We start from the raw sequence: 13,794 nt of genomic DNA, 5'->3' as shown, positions 1-13,794 counted from the left end.
GGTTAATGACTATTCTTACCACATGCAGGTGAGCAAAGTGACCTTTATTGCTGGTTTAGCAATTTATTTTAGTGACAAATTGAGCCATGCCCAATGCACTTTACCTGAATAGAATACTAGAATATACAGTTTTTTTTTTATCGCTCCACACGAGTATTGCAATTATTGAAATGATACTTGTATCCCATGCATTTTGAGGCAAATGGCAAGATATACTAGATAAGAGAGTAATATACTAGATAAGAGACTAGATCTTGCCAAGTGATTCACTTCATTTGTGCCATATTTTTATTTTCTTTCCTCTTTCTTTTCACTTGTGCAATTAGTGTTATCCTGCTATTCACGAAAGACTTGAAAATATTTAAAATTCGATAATTTTTTTGTCCTAAGTATAGAGTAGAAAATTTTTTAATGATTTAATTAGAGTTGAAATTTTGCAATAATTTTGATAAAACTATGTTCTTCAGTATCAATAAAATGACTTCCAATGGACAATTCTTTAAAAAAGAAAATAAGTTAGGATTTGCATAAGCAATAATGGTCATGAAGACCAAATACAGATGGAGCTACCTGTCTCCAAGGACGACAGAACAGCAATTTCTGCTTCCTTGATTTTCAAAGTTCTACATTCTGAACCTTCAGACTTATCTGAGCCATTTATGTTATGGGGCTGAGGATGTGAACATCAATCGTGGATATTATATGCAAGTATTCTTTTTAAAGATTTATTGTAATGCACTTTACATTCACGGGGTTTCTTTCTCACATTCAAAGTATTACACGTATTACTGGTGTTGCAAATTTGATGCTTATGCTGATTTAGCGTTAAACTACCAAAGTTTCATAATTTTAGCAAAGTTCCTCGTACTTCCGCTTGCGAGTCCTCCATTTCTTGAAAAGGGATTTAACGTCCATTTATATGGTACAAATTTTATCACGTACATTTTAAAAGTATTCTTTGACTGCTTAACTGGGCTTTGCCGTGAGATTTGGAGAATTTACGCGTTTAAAGCATTAACTTTTATACTATAAAAGTTTTCTATTTTGAAGCTTTTGGTATATCACGTGAAGCTTGGATAACATTCGTTGTATTGCAAAACTGGGGAAAACATTTTCGTGCAACTGTTTGTTAACATCGAGTATTTTTGGAAGTGGAATTCATTGGGTAGCTTTTAAAACTACAGTATCTAAGTGTTTTCATTTGCACCATAAAATTTACAATGGAAAGGAGAAAAATTTAATTGATATATTATTCAATCACTGCAGATTACACTAATTTACTTTGAATTTTTTGCGTAAAAGTTTTCTATGTATCGATGGTTATTTTGAGCTATCGTGAACATAGCTTATTTCTATTTTATGAAAAAATAAAAAATGTAAAGGTAGAAGTTTTCTTGTGCATCTGGTTTTTTTTTTTTTTTTCAATGATTTTTATCTTAAAATTGGCTGGTTTTCTATCGCAGCTGATGTGATTGAAGGTTAAGTGAATCTAGTGATGTTGATAAAACGTTTTGTTACACATGCTCTGAGGTTTAGGTCTATACAGGGACAGGAATCAAACTTTTACATTTCAATTTATCAATCTGTAACCCAACATACTTTCACTTTAGTGCACTTTCTTAAAAAGTATGTACATTGACTTCGGTACTAATTTCATATTGCTGCTGCTACGCTTTTTCGATGTTGATTACGATAAAAAATACCTTAAATCGACGAGCATTAAGACCTCAATCTCGACGAACTTGCACTAAAATAAATATTCTCTAATTTCAAACTTAATTCACGCATTACATTTTCATTAAAGTTACGAACGCCCACTTTGCCTTCAAACTTGGCAACTTTTAAAAGTTAATCTGAAATCTTAAGATTACACAGCAGTTGGGTTATAAACTAAACTCATAAACTTGTGAAGGTTTAGTGACTTTGGTTACACAAATGTGAAGGTTTAGTAACTTGGTTACAGATGTGAAGGTTGTGACTTTTGGTTACACAAATGTGAAGGTTTAGTGACTTTGGTTATACAAATGTGAAGGTTTAGTGACTTTGGTAATACAAATGAGAAGGTTTAGTGACTTTGGTTATACAAATGTGAAGGTTTAGTGACTTTGGTTACACAAATGTGAAGGTTTAGTGACACTAGTTACACAAATGAGAAGGTTTATTGACTTGGTTACACAAATGTGAAGGTTTAGTGACTTTTGGTTACACAAATGTGAAGGTTTGGTGACTTTGGTTACACAAATGAGAAGGTTTAGTGACTGGTTACACAAATGTGAAAGTTTAGTGACTTTTGGTTACACAAATGAGAAGGTTTAGTGACTTTTGGTTACACAAATGAGAAGGTTTAGTGACTTTTGGTTACACAAATGTGAAGGTTTAGTGACACTGGTTACACAAATGTGAAAGTTTAGTGCCTTTGGTTACACAAATGAGAAGGTTTGGTGACTTTGGTTATACAAATGTGAAGGTTTATTGACTTTGGTTATACAAATGTGAAGGTTTATTGACTCTGGTTATACAAATGTGAAGGTTTAGGGAGAAGGTTTGGTGACTTTTGGTTACACAAATGAGAAGGTTTAGTGACTTTTGGTTACACAAATGTGAAGGTTTAGTGCCTTTGGTTACACAAATGAGAAGGTTTGGTGACTCTGGTTATACAAATGTGAAGGTTTATTGACTTTGGTTATACAAATGTGAAGGTTTATTGACTTTTGGTTACACAAATGAGAAGGTTTAGTGACTTTTGGTTACACAAATGAGAAGGTTTAGTGACTTTGGTTATACAAATGAGAAGGTTTAGTGACTTTGGTTATACAAATGAGAAGGTTTAGTGACTTTGGTTATACAAATGAGAAGGTTTAGTGACTTTGGTTATACAAATGTGAAGGTTTGGTGACTTTGGTTATACAAATGAGAAGGTTTAGTGACTTTTGGCTATATAAATGTAAAGGTTTAGTGACTTTTGGCTATATAAATGTGAAGGTTTAGTGACTTTGGTTTCACAAATGTGAAGGTTTAGTGACTTTGGTTTCACAAATGTGAAGGTTTAGTGACTTTGGTTTCACAAATGTGAAGGTTTAGTGACTTTTGGTTACACAAATGTGAAGGTTTAGTGACTTTTGGTTACTCAAATAAGGTTTAGTAACTTTAGGTTACACAAATGAGAAGGTTTATTGACTTTTGGTTACACAAATGAGAAGGTTTAGTGACTTTTGGTTACACAAATGTAAAGGTTTAGTGACTTTTGGTTCCACAAATGAGAAGGTTTAGTGACTTTTGGTTACACAAATAATGTTAAGTGACTTTTGGTTACACAAATAAGGTTTAGTGACTTTTGGTTACACAAATAAGGTTTAGTGACTTTAGGTTACACAAATGAGAAGGTTTGACTATTGGTTACACAAATGTGAAGGTTTATTGACTTTGGTTACACAAATGTGAAGGTTTAGTGACTCTTGGTTACACAAATGTGAAGGTTTAGTGACTCTTGGTTACACATATGTGAAGGTTTAGTGACTCTTGGTTACACATATGTGAAGGTTTAGTGACTTTTGGTTACACAAATGTGAAGGTTTAGTGACTTTTGGTTACACAAATGTGAAGGTTTAGTGACTTTTGTTTACACAAATGAGGTTTAGTGACTTTAGGTTACACAAATGAGAAGGTTTGACATTTGGTTACACAAATGTGAAGGTTTATTGACTTTGGTTACACAAATGTCAAGGTTTGTTGACTTTGGTTACACAAATGTCAAGGTTTGTTGACTTTGGTTACACAAATGTCAAGGTTTATTGACTTTGGTTACACAAATGTCAAGGTTTATTGACTTTGGTTACACAAATGTCAAGGTTTATTGACTTTGGTTACACAAATGTCAAGGTTTATTGACTTTGGTTACACATATGTGAAGGTTTATTGACTCTGGTTACACAAATGTGAAGGTTTAGTGACTCTGGTTACACAATTGTGAAGGGCTAGTGACTTGGTTATACAAATGTGAAGGGCTAGTGACTTGGTTACATAAATGTGAAGGGCTAGTGACTTGGTTACACAAATCTCAAGGTTTAGTTACTGGTTGCTCAAATGTTAAGGTTTACGGACTCTGGTTACACATAGTTTACGGACTCTGGTTACACAGATAGTTTACGGACTCTGGTTACACAGATAGTTTACGGACTCTGGTTACACAGATAGTTTACGGACTCTGGTTACACAAATGTGAAGGTTTAGTGACTTTTGGTTATACAAATGTGAAGGTTTAATGACGTTTGGTTATACAAATGTGAAGGTTTAGTGACTTTTGGTTATACAAATGTGAAGGTTTAGTGACTTGCTTATACAAATGTGAAGGTTTAGTGACTTTTGGTTATACAAATGTGAACGTTTAGTGACTTTGGTCATACAAATGTGAACGTTAATGACTTTTGGTTACACAAATGAGAAGGTTTAGTGACTTTTGGTTACACAAATGTGAAGGTTTAGTAACTTTTGGAGTAATAGTATAGAACACCACGCTCTCCATTTACTCCAATATAATGTAATCCTGCAGTTCTCACCTTCTTGCACAGTAATTAGGTAGTTATTCAAATTCTGGGAAAGCAATAATTAGCAGGATATGTTGAAGAGGGGGAAGGGGTTATAAAAAGAAAATAGCTCGGTTTCCTCACTAAACTACTTGGAACTGACATGTCAACATCGTCAACCAAACAGAAGTTCGTGATTCCAGCGTACATAAACAGAAGTTAGTGATGCCAGCGTACATAAACAGAAGTTCGTGATACCAGCGTACATTTGATTTACTGTATATTCAAAATAAACTTAATTAAAAATGGATTAATTACTCAAGTGTCCTTAGAATATGCAATTTACCAATAGTGACACTTTTGAGTAATCACAATTCTTGATTAAGTATATTTTGAATATACAGTATATCAAATGTACGCTGGCATCACGAACTTCTGTTTATGTACGCTGGCATCACGATCTGTTTGGTTGACTATGTTGACGTCAGTTCCATGTCGTTTAGTGAGGGAACAGCTATTTTCTTTTTATAACCCCTTCTCCCCTCTTCAACATATCTTGCTAATTATTGCTTTCCCAGAATTTAAATAACTACCTAATTACTGTGCAAGAAGGTGAGAACTGCAGGATTACATTATATTGGAGTAAATGGAGAGCGTGGTGTTCTATACTATTACCTCTTTTGGTTACACAAATGTGAAGGTTTAGTGACTTTGGTTACACAAATGTGAAGGTTTAGTGACTTGGTTACACAAATGTGAAGGTTTAGTGACTTGGTTACACAAATGTGAAGGGCTAGTGACTTGGTTACACAAATGTGAAGGGCTAGTGACTTGGTTACACAAATATGAAGGGCTAGTGACTTGGTTACACAAATATGAAGGGCTAGTGACTTGGTTACACAAATATGAAGGGCTAGTGACTTGGTTACACAAATATGAAGGGCTAGTGACTTGGTTACATAAATGTGAAGGGCTAGTGACTTGGTTACATAAATGTGAAGGGCTAGTGACATGGTTACACAAATGTTAAGGTTTAGTGACTCGTTGCTCAAATGTTAAGGTTTAGTGACTCTGGTTACACAGATAGTTTACGGACTCTGGTTACACAAATGTGAAGGCTTGTGACTGGTTACACAAATGTGAAGGGCTTGTGACTGGTTACACAAATGTGAAGGGCTTGGACTGGTTACACAAATGTTAAGGTTTAGTGACTGGTTACACAAATGTGAAGGTTTGGAGACTGGTTACACAAATGTGAAGGTTTGGAGACTGGTTACACAAATGTGAAGGTTTGGAGACTGGTTACACAAATGTGAAGGTTTGGAGACTGGTTACACAAATGTGAAGGTTTGGAGACTGGTTACACAAATGTGAAGGTTTGGAGACTGGTTACACAAATGTGAAGGTTTGGAGACTGGGTATTATTATTTTTCTTGACAAAACTTTATATACATTGTAGTACAATACATATATTCAGTTTACACAAAACAGTGTGTTTTATTCTGTAATAAATGTACATCTTCCCCATTACATTATAAAATATTTTGTCCAGAAAAATTATATTTTCTTCCATAAAGAAATATAAGTCTATTAATCAACCATCACAACAAACCCCTCATACATCAACACCAAAACAAAACAAATATCCAGTTATAAATCTTTAATATTCAAATATATACTGGCACAGGTCAATTACGTGTTTTTTTTTTTTTTCTCCAAACAGTGCGTCTATCTTCGTATAACTAAGATTACTAAATTTCTGCCTCTGCGATCGTGACATTGTACATTCAATTAGGACATGCACTTCATTCTGTACTGTCTGTGAATCACAATTACACACTCGCAACTCCCTTGGGGGTTCTACTCCACCTTCCCGTCTCTATTCGTAGGTCGTGGGACATTAAACGTAATCTCGTGAAGGCAATTCGCATATAGTCTGGTACATAAACATTTTCACTGTACACTCTATGCCTTTGCAAGGATCTATTTAAAATTTCTCTGTACGTATAATATTTTGTTGCTGTTTCAGGTTTATTACGGATTTATTTTTCATTTGGTCAAGGCTTGACCTGATGATGATATCAACCAGACAAGAATTAAAAAATCTGTAACCGGGCGTATTTTCACTTCTACAAAATTTCATAAATATAGTGGAACGGTTCTTCCATATTAATGTTCGCCATTTTCTTTTCTAAAAAAAGTTTCCTCCTTACTTGAACTTCACGATTAAAAGACTCAAGGCCACTCTCCACTAAGCACAATGTCAATGCTAACTCTAATTACACAAATGTGAAGGTTTGCTGACTCTGGTTACACAAATGTGAAGGTTTACTGACTCTGTGAAGGTTTTCTGACTGGTTACACAAATGTGAATGTTTGCAGACTCTGGTAAAGAAATGTGAAGGTTTACTGACTCTGGTCACTCAAATGTGAAGGTTTACTGACTCTGGTTACACGAATGTTTGTTTAGTGACTAGGTTAAACAAATGTGTGTTTAGTGACTACCATAGGGTGACTGGTTACACAAATGTCAAGGTTTAGTGACTTTCACAAATGTGAATGTTTCGTGACTGGTTACCCAAATGTGAAGGTTTAGTGACTCTGGTTACACAAATGTGAACGTTTAGTAACTGGTCACACAAATGTGAAGGTTTAGTGATTGGTTACACAAATGTGAAGGTTTAGTGACTCTGGTTACAAAAATGTGAAGGTTTAGTGACTGGTTAAAAAAATGTGAAGGCTTAGTGACTCTGGTTACACAAATGTGAAGGCTTAGTGACTCTGGTTACACAAATGTGAAGGCTTAGTGACTCTGGTTACACAAATGTGAAGGCTTAGTGACTCTGGTTACACAAATGTGAACGTTTAGTAACTGGTCACACAAATGTTAAGGGTTACGGACTGATTACACTTGTGAAGGTTCACGGACTTGTTTAGCGACTTGCTTACACTTGTGAAGGTTTAGTGACTAGGTTTCACAAACGTGAAGGTTCGGTGACTGGTTACACAAATGTAAAAGTTTACTGAAAATGGTTTAGTTACTTGGTTACACACTTGTTAAGGATTTTGCAAGAAATCCTGGTAATTTTGCTTGTTTCTATTTGGAAGGATTTTAATTTGCAATAATAATTTTCCTGCACTATTATACTTTTAAAGGCAATGAAAAAATACATCTTTTGAGGTTTAATGATCCTGTAATTACTAGTACAACTGGAATTTTCTTTAAGAACAGGATGTGATGGTTAGTTTGCCATTTTCCTCTGTAGGCATTGGTTGATGGGGGGCTGGGGCATAACTTCCGTATCATTTGGCTAAAATTAGTATTTCTCATTTAAAGCTTTTTTTTTTTTTTTTTGTGGGGGGAGACTGAATAGGAGTTACTGCCCATGGGTTGGTTTTCAAGGTTGCCAGCTGTTCTTTTCTTTTTGTATGTCTTTAATCATTACCTGGTATTTTAACCTATTACGAATGTTCAAATGTTTATGCACAACTTAACCGGATGTTCTGCAACAACCCTTTTTCCCCCACTTTCTCCTTCAGTACCAGCATTACTCAAATCACACGAAGTAGTCTCCAAGAGGGACGTACAATGTTTAAAATTTACTGTATTTTAATAAATTTCTCGAATTATCTTTCTAATGTATTTGTTTTCCTGTCGAATTATTACAATTGACTTTGATAGCTTCACATCTTGTATTAGCAGATACTAGTTACTGGAATCAGCAAATAAAGTTCCATTTTTTATACTGACAAAGATGTATAGAAGTTTCCGCAGAATGAGGATGTTATTGTGAATGAACTTTTTTGAAATTTGATGCAAAAAGTGATTGATATGGAATTGGCATTAATGTAGTGCCTTTAGCTTGTGTAAAGTTTATAAATACATCCCTTTGGCTTAAAATTTTCAGTGAAAATTATTCATGAAGCTTCATGCACAAGTAATTTGGTGTTTTTTACCAGGTGTTTTTACCAGGTGCTAGTCATGCAGTTTAAGTGGGTAAGCAAAATAAAGATTTTTTGAAAACATTTAATAGGATATATTTGCACCAAGATGTATTAGGAATTTAGTATTTTAATAATGTCGTTATTACTTTAAAAACATTTTATGATAAACATGAAAATAATCAGGGTATTCTTGCTGGTAATGAATGACTTCAAATGAAGTCCCTTTAGTGGCTGAAATACTTGCGCGCACTATAGAATTTCCTTTTCCAGATTTGTAATGACCTTACTGAATGAGGTGCTGAAGCTTGAACGATTAACACTACGCCGAACCAGAGAAGTTTTAAAATTTCATTCAGCTGAAGTGGAGTAAATTGATTAAAAGTATATCTACTTGGGAATTGACCCACATTCAAAATCTTCAGTACTGGTAGGTAGACAAGACTTTACTTGATCTTAGTTTGGCTTCATGGCTATTGTGCAAAAGTGTGTTCAAATTAAACTTTAAAACCTGAAAATTAGTTATCGTTTAAATTGGGAATTATAATTTGGCATGAGTTAAGTGGGAGAAGTTATTCCTGGTTGAAAATTTACTAGAAGTTATAAAATGTATTATTATTAGTTATAAAATTTCTTGATTGCTTGGCCGTAACTTCAATGTGAGGTGGTACAGTAATACGAAAATCTAATACATTAGAGACGAAAGCGTATATAATATTGAATATTCATTAGGTACCCGGCTCAAGTATGAAATTTTGCAGTCTTGTAAAAGAATTTTCAAAAGATTTCCCCTTTTATATTTTTGTATTTTTGTTTTTGTTGATGTCAGCTACTCCCCAAAATTGGGGGAAGTGCCTTGGTGTATGTATGTATGTATGTAAAAGCTTTTATATTGGAAACATATGTTTCTTTAGTTACTAGTGCATAATTCTCGGAATAAGTTAATCTTGATGGGTAGTTATTTTGGTGAAATTTAAATGCACCTGAAATCTATAAATTGTCTACTATAGAAAAAAACCAAATATTCAAATTGCAGGTAGAACGAAAACAAGATTTATGAAACTTTTACTGTTGGTTTTCTTGCCAATCCATACAGGCCAGCGTGATGAAAACCGGCCAAACCCCAGACATAAAGACTGTCTGAGGCCATCATATTGCAGTAGACTCCAAACGGCTGCATTTGTTCTATATTATAGATGCTAGTTACTTTAGCATTTTGAATTCTTAATTTCTAGCCGTTAAAGATATCTGCCTGTCACTCAAGGAAAGATTAGGCATATAACGAATGCCCTCCCAGCAAAAGATAAAATTTGTGCTAATTCTTTGATGTGCGTGAGATTGTGAATATGTATAGCTTATATGATAGTGAATGCGTATAGCTTGCGTGTAAAATTGTTAATGTGTATATCTTGTAAGATTGGGAATGTGTATATCTTGTAAGATTGGGAATGTGTATATCTTGTAAGATTGGGAATGTGTGTAGCTTGCGTGTAAGATTGGGAATGTGTGTATCTTGCGTGTAAGATTGGGAATGTGTGTATCTTGTAAGATTGGGAATGTGTGTATCTTGTAAGATTGGGAATGTGTGTATCTTGCCTGTAAGATTGGGAATGTGTATAGCTTGCCTGTAAGATTGGGAATGTGTGTAGCTTGCTTGTGACATTGTTAGTGTGTAGCGTGCTTGTTGAGATTTTGAATATAACTTTTTTCAGATTGTTCAGATGTTCAGCTTCATGCTAAAGAATTCTTGAAACTACGGTTTTTCAATGGGTAGAAGGAAAATTAGACTACACCTCTTGAAAGGTAATTTGGTAATTATATTTGAAATATACAAAGGAAAAATTCATATTTTTTTATTAAAACTTTAAATCCAAAGTGAGAAGATTTATTAGTATAACAAATGTTTCTTGATGATAATAAGGTAGAGTAGTCCTACTTCTAGCAAAGTCAGCACTAGTCAAGATCTTATTTGTACACTATATGCTTTGATTTCTTCCAGATGTATTGGAAACTAGTTTAAAGCTTAAGAAAAAAAAAAGGAATTACAAACAGGCTGAACCTCAAAATGCCAACAGTAAAGCTACAGATTTAAAGGTCAGGAACGAGGTGACCAGGTAACAAATCAAAGAAAATACTACAAAAATGTAAATGCCATAAACTTTTATTGTAGCAAAAACACTTTCTTCTCATTACAAATTACTGTAGGTGTTTAAGAATAAATTAAGTATCCATATTCCTATTTGATTTTTTACTGATTTTTCAATCTTATTTTTTCATAAAGTTTTCATCTTATCCCTCTTTGCCCTTTTCTGTAGTTTCTTTGAGCAGATTATTCTAGTCTTGTTATAAAGTCCTACTTGTCAATTATTCTGCAGATTACGTTGTCTTCTGGTCTTATCGTACTGAGTTTTCCTCAAGTTTTCTTCCTTTGCGATCTTGGTTTTCTTCTGGTATTCTCTCTTCTTATATGCTTGGTTTCTTTATGTGGTTACGTTATTGTGAATACTGATTTTGGCTAGTTTTTATCAGCAGCGGTTTAGGTTGAGAAGTCTGGTTAACGTTCCTACAAAACTCGTCGATTTGAAATTTTCATTAGTTTTAATGTTAAGCAGTTTTTGGTGACCTTTTCGCGAATGAATTTCTAAACTCTTCCCTTGAACAGTTTAACTTATTACTGTTTCCAGAAATAAGTATGGATTTTTTTCCTTACACAATTATTAGACAGGTTTAATCTTATTGTACTATAGATTTATTTTTTTTCAAGCATAAAGTTTGTATTCTCAGTATTTTTCATATTGCTACAAAAGTGTTTTTTTAGAATTTCTTGTCTGGTAGTTTGTCAAATTTTATAATGCAAAACTTTTAACTGCAAAACTTTTAACATTTAGATATTAAGAAATAAAATCTTAAATTGGTATAGAAACTTTAAATCATGGCAAATTAGACTTTTATGGATTTTGACTTAAAATAATTTAACTGAGATTTGACATAGGCAAAAAAAAAAGGCTTATATTTTTTCATCCACTTCTACAAACGACACTTGTTTCATATAATTTTTTAAATTCTTGTTTTTATTTTAAGTTTGCAGATCTCTACATGAATCGGTTTGAATCTCATGAGATTTTGGTAGATAAATTATTTTTACACTAATTAAATTATTTTTACATTCCTGAAGTGTTAAGGTATTTGTTTTCTATGATGTTCTTGACTATATATCTTGTGCCTTTTGAGGCTGATTTAGGTCTTAGCACAGGAGCTTTTTTACTTAGACCTTAACTGATGTATTTCGATTCATGGTGAATTTTCGTTAATTTTCACTTTTGTTGCCGTAGGGTAAATTTAGTAGGTGTAAATGCTTTGTATTAAAAATCTGTTAATAAAGCTCGTTTAATTTTAATTGTAGTTCGTAGCTCGTATAGTTTTTCAAATCGGTGAGGATGAGAATTGAAACTTGTTGCATTTCGATTTTAAAGGGTTTCACTCTTTACTATCAAGGAGCCTATTATCAATTGATATCAAGGAGCCTATTATCAATTGAAGACACACTAAGTGTTCTTTTAAGAATTTTATATATAGAACTAATGAAAATTCTTTAAAGTGTCTCATTATTATCTGAGTTGAATATTTCAGCTTCATACTAGAGCAAGTAGTTTGTGTTAATTAGGTACTTTTTTTTTTTTACTAGTTTGTGTAAGGAAGTTGAATAGAAAGTAACAGGTTATATAAGGATATTTAAAAACAATGGTAAATGCAAGTGAATATTGTATTGCATACCTATATAAAATATCTTGGCGTGTATGAAATTGTTCAATGTATATTAGTCCTCATTGCTAATTAATCTTTAAAAATTAACTTTTAAAGGCTTATTGGATATTTTGCGTAATAACCTGTATGCGCGCATCAATGTTCTATTCTTTTTCCAGGTATCAAGGCGACCTTAATGAGAGGAGCTTTATACGGAAATAAGCCCAGTATTTTGTACCAGAGGAATCTTTATCTTTCACCAATAAAAGAAGACTATTAAGGTATTAAGGTATTGTGGAATGTCATTGATTAAAAACTGGCTAACATTTCAATGGTGCATTTAAGAATTTATAAAATTAAGCTTTTATTCTTTAATACGGAATTTAAAACTACAAGTAGCACATGCAGATAAATTAAGAAAGCATTTACAGTTTTAATATGTGGGAGTTTGTGGGATGTAAATTGCTGGTAATTTAATGTTTGCAATAAGAAAATTGGGAAACTTTAACGTTTATGTTGGATAGGTATTTAGTTACCAATATAGCTTTATATATTGGCAAGTTATTAATTAATGCATATATATCAAGTAAAGCACAATGAAAACTTAATGGATTTGTGCCATTTAGGTTAGGGGTAAAAGAGTGTTTGCTGGTGAATTGTTGAAGGATTGGTAGCTTCCCTATCCTTTTAAGTACTCTCATTCGAGTATATAACGTATTTACAACCAAGTAATATAATAGCATTTTTAAACTATTACTGCCTTAAATTCCGATTGCAGCCTCGTGCAAATCTTGCACGATTTGTGTTAGAATGGATATAGTAGTATGATACGTTCCTAAAATATACTGCAAGGTAAATTATATAAACTAAATTTGTGGAAATCAACTAGTTTTCAAAGTATGATTTAATCTAATATTCAACTAGAATGAAAGTTTAATATCTATGACAATTGATTTTTAGATAAATAGATATATACCAATCTATAACCAATATAACTAAACCTAGAATTTTTCTTTCAGTTATGGTTGTCACGAGGAACTTCATATGGGAGACAAGAAGAGTAATAAGATATGACAATTTTAATTGGTCTCTTGTTGTAAGAAGCACGCTAGAACGGTAGGAAAGAAGAAGTAAGGCCAAGAGAAAATTGTAGTACAAAATTAAAGGGTAAATAAAATAATTATGCGAGGTATATAATAAATCAATTTAATTTCATAACAAAATATAACATTTATATAATAAATAACATACCATGAGATAAACGGTATTTAACTTCCTCCTACTAACGGCATTTAACTTCCTCCTACTACGCACTTCCTATTTTTTACTTTCTTCGACACCTACGTCCTGCTATAATTTCTCTTCAATGATTTAATCTCTGAAGAGAAATTTATAGCAGGACGTAGAGGACATTTATTCCATCTGTTGCATTTCTCTTGTGCTGTTAAGTTTGTTAGATTCTCAGCGCTTGACCAGACTCATTATCGTGTGACTCCTTGACAGGTGTCATTAGCAAAGCACAAAAGAACGTAAGACACAGTTCTTGTCTTGACTAGTTACGATTTATCCACACTGCATATCTGAA

The 13,794-nt window shown here is 33.2% G+C and overlaps 1 long non-coding RNA gene across 4 annotated transcripts; it reads left to right on the top strand.

Annotated features, from left to right (window-relative positions):
- The first annotated feature begins 669 nt into the window (after positions 1-669).
- LOC137654988 (uncharacterized) lies at positions 670-13,401 on the top strand. 4 transcript variants are annotated; one of them, XR_011046774.1, is made up of 6 exons: positions 670-704; positions 8,739-8,899; positions 10,178-10,268; positions 10,465-10,609; positions 12,389-12,498; positions 13,229-13,401. It is a non-coding gene; the product is annotated as an uncharacterized lncRNA (long non-coding RNA). The 4 variants fall into 4 exon arrangements; XR_011046772.1 differs by having other exon boundaries at positions 12,389-12,490; positions 13,229-13,393; XR_011046775.1 differs by having other exon boundaries at positions 10,465-10,559; positions 12,389-12,490; positions 13,229-13,392.
- Positions 13,402-13,794: the final 393 nt, after the last annotated feature.

The sequence above is a fragment of the Palaemon carinicauda genome, chromosome 16 (assembly GCF_036898095.1).
Source record: "Palaemon carinicauda isolate YSFRI2023 chromosome 16, ASM3689809v2, whole genome shotgun sequence".
Classification (NCBI taxonomy): Eukaryota; Metazoa; Arthropoda; class Malacostraca; order Decapoda; family Palaemonidae; genus Palaemon; species Palaemon carinicauda.
Note: the sequence above shows the minus strand (reverse complement) of the source record. Positions and strands in the feature narration are given on the sequence as shown.